Source organism: Panthera pardus, unplaced genomic scaffold, assembly GCF_024362965.1.
Source record: "Panthera pardus isolate Hobbes unplaced genomic scaffold, ASM2436296v1 HiC_scaffold_13, whole genome shotgun sequence".
In the NCBI taxonomy this organism is placed as follows: domain Eukaryota; kingdom Metazoa; phylum Chordata; class Mammalia; order Carnivora; family Felidae; genus Panthera; species Panthera pardus.
Window position 1 is genome coordinate 67,521,065 of NW_026526688.1, and position 18,597 is coordinate 67,539,661.

Genomic DNA, 18,597 nt, shown 5'->3' on the forward strand with positions numbered 1-18,597 from the left:
AATTACAATATTGTACTTACTTATTTGGTATAAATTCCCAGAAATGAGAATTGAAATTTCTGTGTCAAACAGAAACCATTTTTAAAAATATTTATTTATTTTTGAGAGAGATAGAGAGAGGGAGGGAGAGAGCGCATGTACAAGTGGGGGAGGGGCAGAGAGAAAGGGAGACAGAATCTGAAGCAGATTGGCCACCAAAGGGCCAAGCAAAAAGGATTGTAGAGTATAAAGATGCACATGGATAAAGGCTATGATCTCTGTTAACTTGTATGACATTATATTAAAAGGTATCCGTTTCTTAATAGAAGAGAAATAATATCACAGTCTTAATTTGTACACACAAGTTGATTTTGTTTGTTTTTCTCTCAACTATTTGTGGTTTATTTTTGTACTCTAATCCCCCTCCCTTACTTCACCCATACCCCAACCCACCACTCCTCTGGTAACCACCAATTTATTCTCTATAGTTAAGAGTCTGTTTCTTGATTTGTCTCTCTTTTTTTTTTTCTTTGCTCATTTATTTTGTTTCTTAAATCCCACATCAGTGAGATCATATGGTACTTGTCTTTCTCTGACTGACTTATTTCATTCAGCATTATACTCTCTAACTCTATCCATGTTGTTATAAATGGCAAATTTCATTCTTTCTTTTTCTCTTTTCAAGTTTTTTTAACCAGATATTCTGAACTTTTTCACCAGATATCTGAAATTTTCCTCCCTTTTCAAGTTTTTATTTAAATTCCAATTAGTTAACATGCAGTGTGATATTAGTTTGAGGTATAGAATTTAGTGATTCATCACTTACATATAACACCTAGTGCTCATCACAAATGCCCTCCTTAATCCCCATCCCCTATTTCTCCCACCACCTCACCCACATCCCCTTTTGTAACCCTCAGTCTGTTCTCTGTAGATAAGAGTCTACTTCTTGGTCTGCCTCTCTCTCTCTTTTCCCCCCTCTTTTGCTCATTTATTTTGTTTCTTAAATTCCACATATGAATGAAATCATATGGTATCTGTCTTTCTCTGACTGACTTACTTGGATTATAGTCTCTAGCTCCATCCATGTCATTGCAAATGGCAAGATTTTATTCTTTTTTATGGCTGAGTAATAGTCCATTATATATATCTAACACACATCTTCTTTATGCATTTATCTATCCATCGACATTTAAGAAGCCATGTTATAGAAGGTTTCTGAGAAATATATTTCCTCGGGGAAATACAGGTTCAGAAAAAGTAATAACGTTCCAGTATTACTTTACAGTTCAATGAAAGTATTTCAAACATTGTTATCATAGAACATGTACTCCTTTCTCTTATCTGAACAAATGTTTTTATGAAAGGGTTAACAAAGTATGTCAAATATCTGGTAGAGTACCTGGCACAAATTAAGCAAGAGATAATTAATTGTTCAATTTTAATAAATTTCCAGAAAGTCTACTGAAAGTCTACTCCTATAAAACACATAGGAGTAATCTTAATCAGAAACATATTTGAGTCATCAGAAGAAAAGAATACAGTTATTTGTAATCATAATGGGAAAGTTTTTAATAAATGGTAAAATATACTACTTTTAAGTGTAACAACTAAATCTACCTCAATCTATATGTTTGATGAAATACAAATCAAAACCTAAAACAGTTATTTTGAAATATAAGAAGTGCTTTAAAAAGTTTACCTTTCAAAGAAAATCATAAATGGGATAAGAAGAGCAAAAGCAACTGACTATTTTTTAACAAAATAAAAACAAGCCATATTTTGAATATATAAGCTTCTCCAATTTATTCAGAAAAGAAAATCCAATGACACACTATTTTTAAGAACTCTGAAAAAGTTTAATAAGGGAATATAAAAACAAAACAAAGTGATAGATATAGAACAAGATTATTATTTCAATATAAGAGCAAGAAATTACGATTTATAGCTCTTTAAATTCTCAATTGACTAAAAAATCTTTAATAAATACTTTATAAAATATAACATAGGCTTATAATAATCAGAATGACCACAAATTTGCAAAGAATGCCATTTCAAGGGTACAGCAATTACAGCCCCAAAACAAAGAGCAAATGCCAAACTTCTTTTGGGCTAGGCCAATTTTTTCACTATACATAGCAGGAATAATTTATTATCTCAATAAATATATTTTTTAACATACTTTACATGTTAAAATATGCACTGTTAAGAAGGTTAATAACAAATGATTTTGTAAATGTTACACATGCTTTTGAATGATTCCAAAATATTTTCACTATTCACCCTACATACATGCTTGTAGCAAGCACTGAGTCTCAGATACAAAATTCTAACACTTTCACATCATGGATGAAGCACCAGGTGTTATATAAAGAGTATTACTTAACAAAATACCTTGTAAATTAAGATTGTTTTCTGGAATATTTGTACTATTTCAATTGTTAATCCAGAATGTTTTCTACCAGATTATTTTCCTATGTTTGCAGATAGTTGCTGTGCTGGTTAACCATTTTCACCATAGTGCTGTTTTCATGACCTCAGTACTTATTTGCATAAGGCATAAGTGTTTATACTTTACAAGTATGTGGAATAAAAATAGATCTGCTTCAAAATACAAATCTGAGGGTACCTGGGTGGCTCAGTCAGTTGAGTGTTTGACTCTTGATTTTGGCTCAGGTCATGATCTCATAGTCGTGAGATCAAGCCCTGCATTGGGCTCTGTGCTGAGTGTGTAGCCTGCTTAGGATTCTCTCTCCCCTTCTCTCCGCTCCTCCCCCATCCATGCTTGAGTTCTCTCTCTCTCTCAAAATAAATATATCAACATTAAAAAAAATGCAGGTGTGCAGATCAATCAGAGGGATTTTCCTCTGCATGTCGTACCCCAGTGTTCAGGCTGAAGGGGTAGCAACTCTAGAGAATGTTCTTTTGACAGAAAAGAAGCTCCCACGGAGATGAACATACACTTTTAGAGTCTTAAACCTAGTTTTAGAACAAGCACAATGTCACTTCCATCTCTATTTTTTCAGCTAGTGCTATTCACATGGAAAAATCCCCAAATCAATGAGCTAGGAAAGTATTCTCTTCCCCAGAGGGAGAGGGGGTGAGAAAAAATGAAATTTTGATTAAAAAACATTACTGTCACAGTTGTTCATAAAATATAATTACTTGGGATTGACTGAAAATTAAGGTGAAACCAACTTATCTTTCTAAAGAAATAAGGGAGTTTTTCAGTGATCAAATTAAATGAATATAGATAATATCTGTGCTTAAATGAGATTTGTCTCAAGTCACACCAATGAAAAATCTTATTGTTTTAAAGTAATATATCTCAGTAAATACACTTTGTATTTTTTCGTGTTGTTGTTGGAAGTAGGACCAAGTGAAGATTTTAGGGGAAAATAATTTAGGAAAAAGAATTAGAAAAAACCTCAATGAATATTGGAGAAATTCAAGTGATCAAACTAATCATACCTAACTATGAATGAAAAAAGGGGCTCCCAGTACATAATGTTATTGACAGACCCTATAATAACTGCATACACACTTTTCAGAATTATTTCTACTTATTAAATATCTAACAAAAAGTGACAATTGTGATATTACTGGCTTTCATTTGGGGACCCAAATCTGATTCTATACTTTCAAGGTTATTTTCTGCAAAATTTGTTCAACCATGAAAGACACCAGTTTACTGTTCATAACATATGCCTGTGGCTGCAGCATCACAGTCCTGACAGGTCTAAAAATATAAGGCCTTTGGCAGAAAAATCTATCTCATTAGCTTTTCCATTTGTATGAAAATTGTTAAGTGTTTGGGTTATACTACTTTCATCATATAGATGGAATAACAATCAAATATTAGAATGTGGCCCTCTCTTTTCTGAAACATCCATTATATTATCATTAAACATTTCCTGTGGCATTCTTTGTCTAATTCAATATCATATCTTCTTCCTAGAACTCACTTGTCTTATGCTGCTTCCATTATAGTACAGATATTAAAAACAGATAACCCTTATCAACTCTAAATCCAAACAATTACAAATTCAGAGTTAACAACATTACGCCCCTTTCCAAAATATCAACTGTGTAGTCAGTCAACAGACCTAAAGGATTAAAAAGTAGAGGATAAGACTCAAGTGTTCCTTTCTCCATTCCTAAATCTTAGTTCTTTACAAATTGTCTAAATGCAGATATTTTCAGCAAAATTATATAAAGACTGTCATTGCCTTATTATGCAGTTATGCTTGTTTGGTGTCTCCCACAGATTTTGAGAATGGTGCTGTTGCTTCTGAATTTGCTGACTCAATTCCCTTAATGCCATGTCCTCTACTAATGCAAAATATCATTCTTCTTAACTCTTTTTTAAGAATTAATTACATCGGGGGCGCCAGGGTGGCTCAGTCGGTTAAGCATTTGACTTTGGCTCAGGTAATGATCTCATGGCTAGAGAGTTAGAGTCCCCATCAGGCGCTGTGCTGACAGCTCAGAGACTGGAGTCTGCTTCCAATTCTGTGTCTCCAGCCCCTCCCCCGCTCCCTCTCAAAAGTAAACAAACATTAAAAAATGTTTAATTAATTATATCAATTCCAAAGAGGTAAAAATAATAATAGCTAACCATTGTGAAAGTTTACTATGTTGCAGGTATAATTCCAAAGACTTTAAATGTATTAATAATTAACAGATGCAAAACCCTAGTCGGTTACATGTGATAATTTTCTCCACTTTATTGAGGAAATTGAGGAATAGAATATCTGTAACTTTCTTGATGTGGCACAAGCCGGATTGCTATTTAGTTTACTATTTTTTTTTACTTTGGCTAACTTCAAATGGAGAACATGGGTGAGTTTATGGAAGTTAAAGAGTCAGGGGTGATATGGGAGCACATATAAAATAATCAGTGTTTACATATTAAAATAATTGTTTATGTACGTGTGTTCATGTACATTAGTGTGTTTATATAGAAATTACCTATTTGGGGTGTTTGGAGATTTATAAAATCATATTAATAATGTGTTTCATGTTTTTAAAAATCTACAACAGAGTGGCTAATCTCAGATATAGAGATTCTTCAGAGATTTATACATATTTTCCAGTGTCTGAAGGTCAGCAAGGTGTCATAGAGTACATGGTAGTAAAGTATTCAAACATTTTCATCTTCATAAACTGCCTTTCAGTTAGCAGTTCTCTTGAAATATGCTAGCATTTCTTGAGCATTCAAGAGTTTATTATAGTCTAAATATCAGTTCATTACATACTTTTGTAAATATTGTTGCTTCATAAAGAGTACACATTCCTGTCATATGATTAGATTATATAATGAAGGATGTTTAATCCTCATGTATTGTTAAGCATAGGGAAAAATACATTTTTCAGAGGAATAAGAAAGTAAAAATGCAACCTCTACAACAATGTTAGATGGTTCAGAATATCTTATTGTTATGTCATAAAAAGCCTTGGAGAGAGATGACAATGTGAACATACTTTGTGAGCTAATATATTTAGCTCCTTTAGTCTTTTTTTATCTCATTTTTTTATTATATGAAATTTATCGTCAAATTAGTTGCCATACAAAAAGCAGTGCTCATCCCAAAAGATGCCCTCTTCAATGCCCATCACCTACCCTCTCCTCCCTCCCACTCCCCATCAACCCTCAGTTTGTTCTCAGTTTTTTAGAGTCTCTTATGCTTTGGCTCTCTCTCCCACTCTAACCTCTTTTTTTTCTTTTTTTTTCTTTCCCCTTCTCCATGGTTTTCTGTTAGTTTCTCAGGATCCACATAAGAGTGAAAACGTATGGTACCTGTCTTTCTCTGTATCGCTTATTTCACTTAGCATCACACTCTCCAGTTCCATCCACGTTGCTACAAAGGGCCATATTTCATTCTTTCTCATTGCCACATAGTACTCCATTGTGTATATAAAGCACAATTTTTTTATCCATTCATCAGTTGATGGACATTCAGGCTTTTTCCACAATTTGGCTATTGTTGAGAGTGTTTCTATAAACATTGGGGTACAAGTGCCCCTATGCATCAGTACACCTGTATCCCTTGGGTAAATTCCTAGCAGTGCTACTGCTGGGTCATAGGGTAGTTTTATTTTTAATTTTTTGAGGAACCTCCACACTGTTTTCCAGAGTGGCTGCACCAATTTGCATTCCCACCAACAGTACAAGAGGGTTGCTGTTTCTCCACATCCTCGCCAGCATCTATAGTCTCCTGCTTTGTTCATTTTGGCCACTCTGACTGACGTGAGGTGATATCTGAGTGTGGTTTTCATTTGTATTTCCCTGATGAGGAGCGATGTTGAGCATCTTTTCATGTGCCTTTTGGCCATCTGGATGTCTTCTTTGGAGAAGGGTCTATTCATGTTTTCTGCCCATTTCTTCACTGGATTATTTGTTTCTCGGGTGTGGAGTTTGGTGAGCTCTTTATAGATTTTGGATACTAGCCCTTTGTCTGATATGTCATTTGCAAATATCTTTTCCCATTCCGTTGGTTGCCTTTTAGTTTTGTTGGTTGTTTCCTTTGCTGTGCAGAAGCTTTTTAGCTTCATGAGGTCCCAATAGTTCATTTTTGCTTTAAATTCCCTTGCCTTTGGGGATGTGTCAAGTAAGAAATTGCTACGGCTGAGGTCAGAGAGGTCTTTTCCTGCTTTCTCCTCTAGGGTTTTTATGGTTTCCTGTCTCACATTCAAGTCCTTTATCCATTTTGAGTTTATTTTTGTGAATGGTGTAAGCAAGTGGTCTAGTTTCATTCTTCTGCATGTTGAAGTTCTCCCAGCACCATTTGTTAAAGAGACTGTCTTATTTCCATTGGATATTCTTTTCTGCTTTGTCAAAGATTAGTTGGCCATACGTTTGTGGGTCTAGTTCTGGGGTTTCTATTCTATTCCATTGGTCTATGTGTCCGTTTTTGTGCCAATACCATGCTGTCTTGATGATTACAGCTTTGTAGTAGAGGCTAAAATCTGGGATTGTGGTGCCTCCTGCTTTGGTCTTCTTCTTCAAAATTACTTTGGCTATTCGGGGCCTTTTGTGGTTCCATATGAATTTTAGGATTGCTTGTTCTAGCTTTGAGAAGCATGCTGGTGCTTTTGATTGGGATTGCATTGAATGTGTAGATAGCTTAGGGTGGTATTGACATATTAACAATATTTATTCTTCCAACCCATGACCACAGAATGGTTTTCCATTTCTTTTATCTTCTTCAATTTCCTTCATAAGCTTTCTATAGTTTTCAGCATACAGATCTTTTACATCTTTGGTTAGATTTATCCCTAGGTATTTTATGATTCTTGGTAGAATTGTGAATGGGATAAGTTTCTTTATTTGTCTTTCTGTTGCTTCATTATTAATGTATGAGAATGCAACTGATTTCTGTACATTGATTTTGTATCCTGCAACTTTGCTGAATTCATGTATCAGTTCTAGCAGACTTCTGGTGGAGTCTATCGGATTTTCCATGTATAATGTCATGCCATCTGCAAAAAGTGAAAGCTTGACCTCATCTTTGCCAATTTTGATGCCTTTGACTTCCTTTTGTTGTCTCATTGCTGATGCTAGCACTTCCAACACTACATTAAACAACAGCGGTGAGAGTGCACATCCTTGTCGTGTTCCTGATCTCAGGGAAAAAGCTCTCAATTTTTCCCCATTGAGGATGATATTAGCTGTGGGCTTTTCATAAATTGCTTTGATGATGTTTAAGTATGTTCCTTCTACCCCGACTTTCTCGAGGGTTTTTATTAAGAAGGATGCTGAATTTTCTCAAATGCCTTTCCTGCATTGATTGACAGGATCATATGGTTCTTATCTTTTCTTTTATTAATGTGATGTATCACATTGATTGACTTGCGAATGTTGAACCAGCCCTGCATCCCAGGAATGAATCCCACTTGATCATGGTGAATAATTGTTTTTATATGCTGTTGAATTTGATTTGCTAGGATCTTATTGAGAATTTGTGCATCCATATTCATCAGGGATATTGGCCTGTAGTTCTCTTTTTTTACTGGGTCTCTGTCTGGTTTAGGAATCAAAGTAATCCTGGCTTCATAGAATGAGTCTGGAAGTTTTTCTTCCCTTTCTATTTCTTGGAATAGCTTGAGAAGGATAGGTATTATCTCTGCTTTAAACGTCTGGTAGAACTCCCCAGGGAAGCCATCTGGTCCTGGACTCTTATTTGTTGGGAGATTTTTGATAACCGATTCAATTTCTTTGCTGGTTATGGGTCTGTTCAAGCTTTCTATTTCCTCCTGATTGAGTTTTGGAAGCGTGTGGATGTGTAGGAATTTTTCCATTCTTCCAGGTTGTCCAGTTTGTTGGCATATAATTTTTCATAGTATTCCCTTATGTTTGCTTGTATTTCTGAGGGATTCGTTGTAATAATTCCATTTTCATTCATGATTTTATCTATTTGGGTCATCTCCCTTTTCTTTTTGAGAAGCCTGGCTTGAGGTTTATCACATTTGTTTATTTGTTCAAAAAAACCAACTCTTGGTTTCGTTGATCTGCTCTACAGTTTTTTTTTAGTTTTGATATTGTTTATTTCTGCTCTGATCTTTATTATTTCTCTTCTTCTGCTTGGTTTGGGGTGTCTTTGCTGCTCTGCTTCTATTTCCTTTAGATTTGCTATTAGATTTTGTGTTTGGGATTTTTCGTGTTTCTTGAGATAGGCCTGGATTGCAATGTATTTTCCTCTCAGGACTGCCTTCGCTGCATCCCAAAGCGTTTGGATTGTTGTATTTTCATTTTCATTTGTTTCCATATATTTTTTAATTTCTTCTCTAATTGCCTGGTTGACCCACTCATTCTTTAGTAGGGTGTTCTTTAACCTCCATGCTTTTGGAGGTTTTCCAGACTTTTTCCTGTGGTTGATTTCAAGCTTCATAGAATTGTGGTCTGAAAGTATGCATGGTATGATCTCAATTCTTGTATACTTATGAAGGGCTGTTTTGTGACCCAGTATGTGATCTATCTTGGAGAATGTTCCATGTGCACTCGAGAAGAAAGTATATTCTGTTGCTTTGGGATGCAGAGTTCTAAATATATCTGTCAAGTCCATCTGATCCAATGTATCCTTCAGGGCCCTTGTTTCTTTATTGCCCATGTATCTAGATGATCTATCCATTGCTGTGAGTGGGGTGTTAAAGTCCCCTGCAATTACTACATTCTTATCAATAAGGTTGCTTATGTTTGTGAGTAATTGTTTTATATATTTGGGGGCTCCCGTGTTCGGCACAGAGACATTTATAATTGTTAGTTCTTCTTGATGGATAGACCCTATGGTTATTATATAATGCCCTTCTTCATCTCTTGTTACAGCCTTTAATTTAAAGTCTAGTTTTTCTGATATAAGTATGGCTATTCCAGCTTTCTTTTGGCTTCCAGTAGCATGATAAATAGTTCTCCATCCCTTCACTCTCAATCTGAAGGTGTCCTCAGGTCTAAAATGAGTCTCTTGTAGACAGCAAATAGATGGGTCTTGTATTTTATCCATTCTAATACCCTATGTCTTTTGGTTGGCGCATTTAGTCCATTTATGTTCAGTATTATTATAGAAAGGTATGGGTTTAGAGTCATTGTGATGTCTGTAGGTTTCATGCTTGTAGCGATGTCTCTAGTACTTTGTCTCACAGGATCCCCCTTAGGATCTCTTGTAGGGCTGGTTTAGTGGTGACGAATTCCTTCAGTTTTTGTTTGTTTGGGAAGACCTTTATCTCTCCTTCTATTCTAAATGACAGACTTGCTGGATAAAGGATTCTTGGCTGCATATTTTTTTCTGTTCATCACATTGAAGATCTCCTGCCATTCCTTTCTGGCCTGCCAAGTTTCAGTAGAGAGATCAGTCACGAATCTTATAGGTCTCCTTTTACATGTTAGAGCATGTTTATCCCTAGCTGCTTTCAGAATTTTCTCTTTATCTTTTATTTTGCCAGTTTCACTATGATATGTCGTGCAGAAGATCAATTCAAGTTACGTCTGAAGGGAGTTCTCTGTGCTTCTTGGATTTCAATGTCTTTTTCCTTCCTCAGATCCAGGAAGTTCTCAGCTATTATTTCCTCAAGTACACCTTCAGCACCTTTCCCTCTGTCTTCCTCCTCTGGAATACCAATCGTGCGTATATTATTTCTCTTTAGTGAATCATTTAGTTCTCTAATTCTCCCCTCATACTCCTGGATTTTTTTTATCTTTTTATCAGCTTCTTCTTTTTCCATAACTTTATCCTCTAGTTCACCTATTCTCTCCTCTGCCTCCTCAGTCTGAGCTGTGGTATTGTCCATTTTATTTTGCAGCTCATTAATAGCATTTTTAGCTCCTCCTGTCTGTTCCTTAGTCCCTTGATCTCTGTGGCAAGAGATTCTCTGCTGTCCTGTATACTATTTTCAAGCCCAGCGATTAATTTTATGACTATTATTCTAAATTCACTTTCTGTTATATTGTTTAAATTGTTTTTGATCAGTTCATTACCTATCGTTATTTCCTGGAGGTTTTTTTGAGGGGAATTCTACCGTTTGTTCACTTTGGATAGTCCCTGGAGTGGTGGGGAACTGCGGGGCACTTCCCCTGTGCTGCCTTGAATAACTTGTGTTGGTGGGCAGGGCCACAGTCAGACCTGATGTCTGCCCCCAGCCCACTGCTGGGGCCACAGTCAGACTGGTGTGTACCTTCTTTTCCCCTCTCTTAGGGGTGGGATCCATGTGGGGTGGCACGGCTCATCTGGGGTACTTGCACACTGCCAGGCTTGTGGTACTGCGGATCTGGCGTATTAGCTGGGGTGGATTGGCAAGGTACACAGGGGCGGGAGGTGCAGGCTCAGCTCGCTTTTCCTTCGATGATATGCTTCGGGAGGGTCTTGTGGCACCGGGAGGGAGTCATACCCGCCAGAGGGATGGATCCACAGAAGCACAGTGTTCGGTGTTTTCGTGGTGCAAGCCAGTTCCCTGGCAGGAACCGGTTCCCTTTGGGATTTTGGCTGGGGGATGGGTGAGGGAGATGGCGCTGGCGAGCACCTTTATTCCCGGCCAAACTGTGCTCTGTCATTGGGGGCTCAACAACTCTCCCTCCTGTTGTCCTCCAGCCCTCCCGCTCTTCGAGTAGAGCTGTTAGCTTATAACCTTCCAGATGTCAAGTCCCGCTTGCTGTCAGAACACACTCCATCCGGCCCCTCCGCTTTTGCAAGCCAGACTCGGGGCCTCTGCTTTGCCGGAGGGCTGCCCCTCTGCCCCGGCTCCCTCCCGCCAGTCCATGGAGTGCACACCACCTCGTCGCCCTTCCTACCCTCTTCCGTGGACCTGTCTTCTACACTTGGCTCTGGAGAATCCGTTCTGCTAGTCTTCTGGCAGTTTTCTGGGTTATTTAGGCAGGTGTAAGTGGAATCTAAGTGACCCGCAGGACGCGGTGCGCTCAGAGTCCTCCTATGCCGCCATCTTCCCAGAAGCCTCTAACTCTTTTACTATTAAAATAGCTTTCACTCTTACATACCCTTTGAAATAACAGGTGGGACATAAAAATATGAAAACAAAGTATCCATTACTTCTGGGAACTTAGAACAGAACTAGTTCAGAAATATCAAATACTTTCTCCTTGATATAGAGGAAAGATGACCTAAATAATAGCCCAAAGTCCAATTCATAGCTGCTTTTTACTAAAAACTTGTAACGACTAAAAAATAAAAGAGTAGGGGAGGTATGCTGAACCTAACCAATAAGACGGTCCACACTGATATGGCATTTTTAGGGTGAAAAAATAGCAGGTGTCTTCAATAGAAAATGTAATATATCCTTATGCACGTGTGTCTTTAGATCCATTTCATTATAGTTTGGGCAAAGAAAAAAGATTATTTTTGTGCCATATTTCTGAAGATTTTTTCTTCTTATGAATTCAGAAATATTTTTCAGTAATGCTTAGAATTTTTGAAGAATCTCTGATCAGTGTGGATGTAAAATTGGTCAAGTTTTATACCACTTTTGTACATTCTGTAGTTTTAAACAAGGTTGGTTGTAGAGTTACTTGGTTCATCATACTTATAGGTACTCACTATAAATGATTAGGGAACAATGTTCATGCCCGTATGTTTCCTTGGTGCTAGAATAACAAGTTCAAATCCATCAGAATCCATAGTTATGTTACTTCTTACAAAACCAAACCAAAACCAAAAACAAACTTCCATTATCTTCCTACATCACTCAGACTTAAAATCCAACACCCTACATTTTCCTGCAAGGTTCTCACAATCAGGATTCTGCAATATGCATAATTACCTCTCGGGCATCATTTTCTTTCTCCCTCTTATTCATTTAATCCAGTACCTCTTGCTCTCTTTCTGTTCTTCCTTCGCTATAAGCATAATGATGATTCATTTACCTGGAAAAAAGGATCCTCCTAGGTCCATCTGCCTATCTCTTGTCCTCCATCCCATTACATCTTTAATTGTCAATTGGTCAGTGAGTCGTTCTCAGACTACTTTTTTCTCTGACTACTTTAAATTGCAAGTAGTCCCCAGCATTCAATGTCCTCCTTCTTAGCTTTATTTTTATTCTTGCATCTATTACTTTTAATATCCTGTATATTTTAATATTTATTATATTATATACTGTGTTTATTTTTATATGATATATTAATTATATTATATTATATATTTATTATATTATCCATTATATTATATTTATTATATCATATTTATTAGTATATTATATATTATTTTTATATTTATTATAATATATATTAATGCTATATTATTTAATACTTATACAATATTATATATTAAATATATACATTTAATGTATATATTTATTATATATTACTTAAAATGTATATAATATATATATATTTGTTATATATTATATATAACTTATATTTATATATATTATATAATATTATTTATAATACTTATATATAAATATAGAAACAAATATATATTTACATATAATATAAAAGTTATTAATTATTATATATTTAATATATTTAATATTATTTAATATATAATATACTATACATAATATATTATAACATTATTGTATTAATGTTTGGCTGCACTGCAATATAAGCACTATGAGGACCGAGTTTACTAATACAATTAAATGTCTAGCACCGAATGCTGCCTGATGAAACTTGTTCAACAAATAGTTTATTCCCCTAAAAATGAAAAAAAATACATTTTTGTACCAAAATAACTATATACATTCAAGAACTTATAATATAAATTTACTTTAAGTTAATTGTTAGTATTTTTTTCTTTAATTCACTAAGTAACCTATCAGTAACAGCATAAGAATGTGTGAATAAAACACACACACGCACACACACACACACACACACACACATGAATTACTTTATTATTTAAACAAATGTGAATTAACTCATTATTCAATTGAATCCCCAAAAAATATATTTTAGGAAACCCTCAAGACTAATTGCAGATGTAAAATGAGTATTGATGTGACCATTCTAACTATGTAAAAACTACTAACAAAATGCTATTTTTTAAGCACCAATATTTGTTACATAAAGATAGATTTTATGAAATAAAACCTGTGAATTCTTTGAACTGTCTTTGGATTTTATATCAGACAGAGAAACTATGAAATAGAGTGGAAAGAATGCCATAAAGTGGTGTTGAAGTGAAACTAAACCAATCCATAAAAATACCAGATTCATCATTAAATCTCTATTAAAAAATAATGAAAAATATTAGATAAAATCTGAAGAATTGGAGGTCACATTCTCTTTGTATTAACTGGTTAATAGTTTAATTTTCCTTATTCTCACTTCATTGATTGTTCCTTAAGGATATACTTTTAATAAGTTCATAAACCATTATAACCCTTGTTATATGTTTGAAAAGTGACTTCCATAAATTTATCATCATTAAAAAGTAATACACAGACATATTAGCACTTGGAATCATTTTTCACCTACATTACTCTTCATGAATTCTGTTCATAGGACATTCTACCTCTAACAATCATTGATCAAGAATGTCTCTTAATGTTGAACAACCAACACAATAATTTAATGCAGAGTTTAATAAGACTTCTCTAGAGTGATCAACATGGATTTTCCTTTCTTAAGTAAATTCCAAAATATTGATATACAATTTTCTTTGCATTTTTTTAACCTTTCAACTTTTAGTAACATTTTTCTCTTAGGACTTGCTTGCCATTTATTTATTTGTTTATGATTTTGTTATTTATGTTCAAAATAGGAAATTATTTTTCTTTTAATAATAGCAATGAGAATGTATTTATATTTTATTGTCCCGAAACTTCAAATACTTTTTTGAATTAGTAATTCCTAAAATAAATTTAATATATCTTAATCACATTCTTTCCCCTGATTTTTAGTTTTAGGAGAAAATTATGTTTAATTATGGAGAAGTATGCCTCGTGTTTCTTTTCTATTCCCTCATTAGCATTAAATTCACAACACTAATCTTTGTTCCTAATTGGGGAAGAAAATTGAAGTAGCAATGGCAGAAATATGAAGATGCTTTTGATATGAGTATTTTCATTAGTAAATTAAAAATAAAATAAAATATATAGTTTCTGTGGAAAAAAATACAAACTAATTCAGACTAAGGCAAATTTCTAGTTATCTCGAGGGCTCTGTGCAGGTATTTGAGTAGAGGTAGCTGTTTTTAATTGGAATAAACCATACTAAATAAACCTCTTATAATTGTTTATTCTTTTAATCACACATGGTGACTTTTCCAAAGCTAATTATTTTCCCTTATCCAGAATGAATTTTCTGTGGCATCTAGTAAATTCTGATCAGTTTGTCTTCTGAAATGTTGATGTGTATTTGATGTTAATTCAAAGCATTATTTGAATATTTCTTTATATTCATCTTTAAGGTTCAAAAGCTGCCACATACATCAAATATCCTTTGAACAAAGAATGATGTGATAATGAGGGGGAAATGTGCTTACCAATTGCATAGGATATAATAGCATTGGCTCCCTGACCTGCATCAAACAAAGAAACAAGACAAAAGAAAGAATGAAAAGAAACTGCCAGGCATTGGATCAAATGAATTGGTTTCCTCACTAAATAAACAATTTAGAGCTCCTCATCACTTCTCAGTGCATGTTCACATGTCATCCCTGGTAACAGCTCAAAGCTGATTTTGTGATGTCTCTGACTTGGTATCAGAGTTTCAGAAAATATCTTTTCTTCTTTTTTAAAGAACTTAGACTATGGATAAATAGCCTGTTAAACATAAACTATGCTGCAACTTTTTGTATTTGTACTGTAAAAGTTTTATCAGACCTACACATCTCATGTACATGTCCCCAATGTGAAGTCTTCCAGAAGTACAGAACAAACCATTTCCTCAATTTCAGTGCCAGATTCAATGACAAAGTAGATCTTCTAATTATTCTGGAAGTTAGTTAAGCTACTTTCCTTTCAAGTCAGACACAGTGTACCAAGAAAATAGGATGGGGAAACAGATTGGTAGGAATTTGCATTCTTTTATATGTTTCATTCATGAATTTCTATTTGGTCTTATCCAATTACCACCCCATTTTTCTGTATTTTGTTGATACAAATTTGTTGGTACAAAATTACTTTTTAATCCAAATAGAATGCCCTCAGCTTCCATCCCTGGTCCTATCAAAAATCTCCTTCTACCATTACATCACTTCTGATGATGCCTCAAAAGTTGGTTATGTTCTATGACTTCACACCCCTGATATTTTTTTAATGTTTTTTTTTTAATTTATTTTTGAGACAGAGCGAGACAGAGCATAAGCAGGGGAGGGGCAGAGAGAGAGACACAGAATCCGAAGCAGCCTCCAGGCTCTGAGCTGTCAGCACAGAGCCTGACGCAGGGCTCGAATTCACGGACTGTGAGATCATGACCTGAGCTGAAGTCAGATGCTTAACCGACTGAGCCACCCAGGCGCCCCTTCACACCCCTGATATTTGTTTTCAGACCCAGTTTCAGCTGTCACCTGCTAGAGCTGTCCTCTTTTGTCCATGTGTATGCTTTATTTCAGCTTCAATTTCTCAAAAAATAAAGACAAAAACAAAAAAAATGCAAGTCTATACCAGTAATACTTTGAAAGTTTGAGGATAACAAGAATGTGGTGGGAAAGTAAAGATTAAAACTCATCTGTTTCCGCCATCTTGGAACCTGCCTGGTGGGAACAAGACTCCTGAAATGACAAATATGTCTGGAACGCTGTAGTCCAAAGTTATTTTTGCTGGCTGTAAGTGGGGTCTCTGGAACCAGAGGGAGCACACAGCTCTTCTTAAAATTGAAGGCGTTTATGCTCGAGATGAAACTGAATTCTATCTAGGCAAAAGATGTGCTTATGTGTACAAAGCAAAGAACAACACAGTGACTCCTGGTGGCAAACCGAGTAAAACCAGAGTAATCTGGGGAAAAGTAACTCATGCTTATGGAAACAGTGGCATGGTTCATGCCAAATTCTGAAGCAACATTCCTGCTAAAGCCATTGGTCACAGAATCCATGTGATGCTGTACCCCTCAAGGATTTAAACTAACTGAAAAGTAAATAAATAAAGGTGTAGATTTGAAAAAAAAAAAGATTAAAGCCCAAATCAGAACAAAAAACAAATTAAATACTAGTATTCTTCCAAGTTCCTTTTTCATCTTTCACCCTTGCCAATCGATAATTCTTATCATTCCTGATTATCCCCAAACCCAACCTTTCCAACATTATGTGGATATTTTCCCCCTCAATAGCCATTTCCAAATTCCTAAAAATATCTTTTCTGCAGAGTTTTGAGAACCCAATTTCTGCATTTTTTACTGTGTTATATGAAGTGACATAATTCTTAAATTGCTTTTCTGTTTTAATTTCAGTATACCTTCTTCCCCATCCAAATAAATAACAACAAATACAAACGAACAAGCAAGGAAGTAAAAGCCATTGTGTATGATACTTATAAGAAACACTTATAAGGTTTAAAATGGAGGGCCCTGGACATTTCTCAGACTTGTTTATTTGGAATTATTGAGCTATTGGCACTGTAACCTGTCTTTCAGTGAGTTGGCAAGGTGATGCACAAAACCACATTAAGGTTTGACAGCCACCTACATGAAAATAGAGCCGTTCTCTCTTGAGAATTACAAACAACATCCTCCTTAGATCACTTACTCAAATATGAGATAGACTTATGTATTTTTATCTCTGGTTTCCACTCTTGTTTTCTTTTCTTTTTTTTCTTTTTTTGGTTTCCACTCTTTTGAAACATAGAGTTTTAGAAAGTATGCTTCTTCTAATATTTCATTGAAAAATAATGACATTAAATGATATAAAATGATTTAAATTACATTTATAGACATGAAATTTTACAATAAAAATTGTTGATACAACAATGATGTCTTCATTGTTTGTAACTCATAACATAGTATGTATCTTTCATTTATGCCGAAGCATTTAAAGTGTTTACTCTATGCAAATCATTGTACTAGACTCAGTGAGGATACAAAACTGCCTTCCAGAAACTTACAGTCCATGGAGGAAGTCCTGAGATCTATACAAATTGGTATCAAGCCAAATACACCTTAATAATTATTATTGAAAGAACCTATAAAGCGTACAAAGAGTAACTACAATAGTAACAATTTTATAAAGAGAAACTATAGCTTTAAATCACTTAATTATGCCTAAGTATTTTTAAGCAGTTGTTAAGCTGAGGGTGTTTGGATGTTTGTAGATGCTGATGAAAAATAAATGATAGAGGCAGGAAAAGAGTGTGTCTGTAGGACAGTTTGTTGGGAAACATCGTCAGAGGATTAAATGAGAATATATATTAAAGAGTTTAGTAAATTAAGAGATTCATTTTGCTTGTTCTACTATTGTATACTAGCACACTAACAAATGCAGATGTAAGTAGTGCACAACATATAACCAATCCACTGAGCAACTCCTATTTTATACCTTACAATTAACAGCTTAATGTAGTTTACTACAGGTTTTCACAAGTGATTCAAACCTCTCACCTTGGCACAGTAAAGTAGACTGGCATATAAAATAAAATACATAACTACTCATTTCTTCTATGGTGTCTTATGGCCCTGTGTCCATTATATATATATATATATATATATATATATATACACACACACATATATACATATACGTATACGTGTACATGTATATATATATACGTGTATGTACGTGTATATATATACACGTATATATATACACGTGTATATATACACGTATACGTGTGTATATATATATATATATATGTATACGTATGTGTGTGTGTGTGTGTGTGTGTGTGTGTGTGTATGGTGACAGTCTCTAAAAACTGTTAAATGTCAATGTGTCCTCCCAAGAAGGAAAAATAAATTCCATTTTTGGAGCCAAAAAATATGTAGTCTTGGAAAGACTTTACATAAATGGCCATGTGTATAACCTGCACAAAATGAAGCTATTTTAAATTTACAGACTACAAGCAACTGAACCCAAATGCCTATTCTCTTTTCTACACTTCAGCTAATATTGCAGAAGTAATGACAGTTTTCAGAGTTGCTATTATCAATTCTGTATAGTGTAGCAGGATACCTTAAGTTACAACAAAATCTTAGGAAATAAACTGAATAAAATCTGTTATAGAAATACCCTACTTTTTACC

At 34.8% G+C, this 18,597-nt stretch overlaps 1 pseudogene; it reads left to right on the top strand.

Moving 5' to 3' along the window:
• Positions 1 to 16,144: 16,144 nt before the first annotated feature.
• LOC109262211 (60S ribosomal protein L35a-like) lies at positions 16,145 to 16,519 on the top strand (annotated as a pseudogene).
• The last annotated feature ends 2,078 nt before the right edge of the window (positions 16,520 to 18,597 follow it).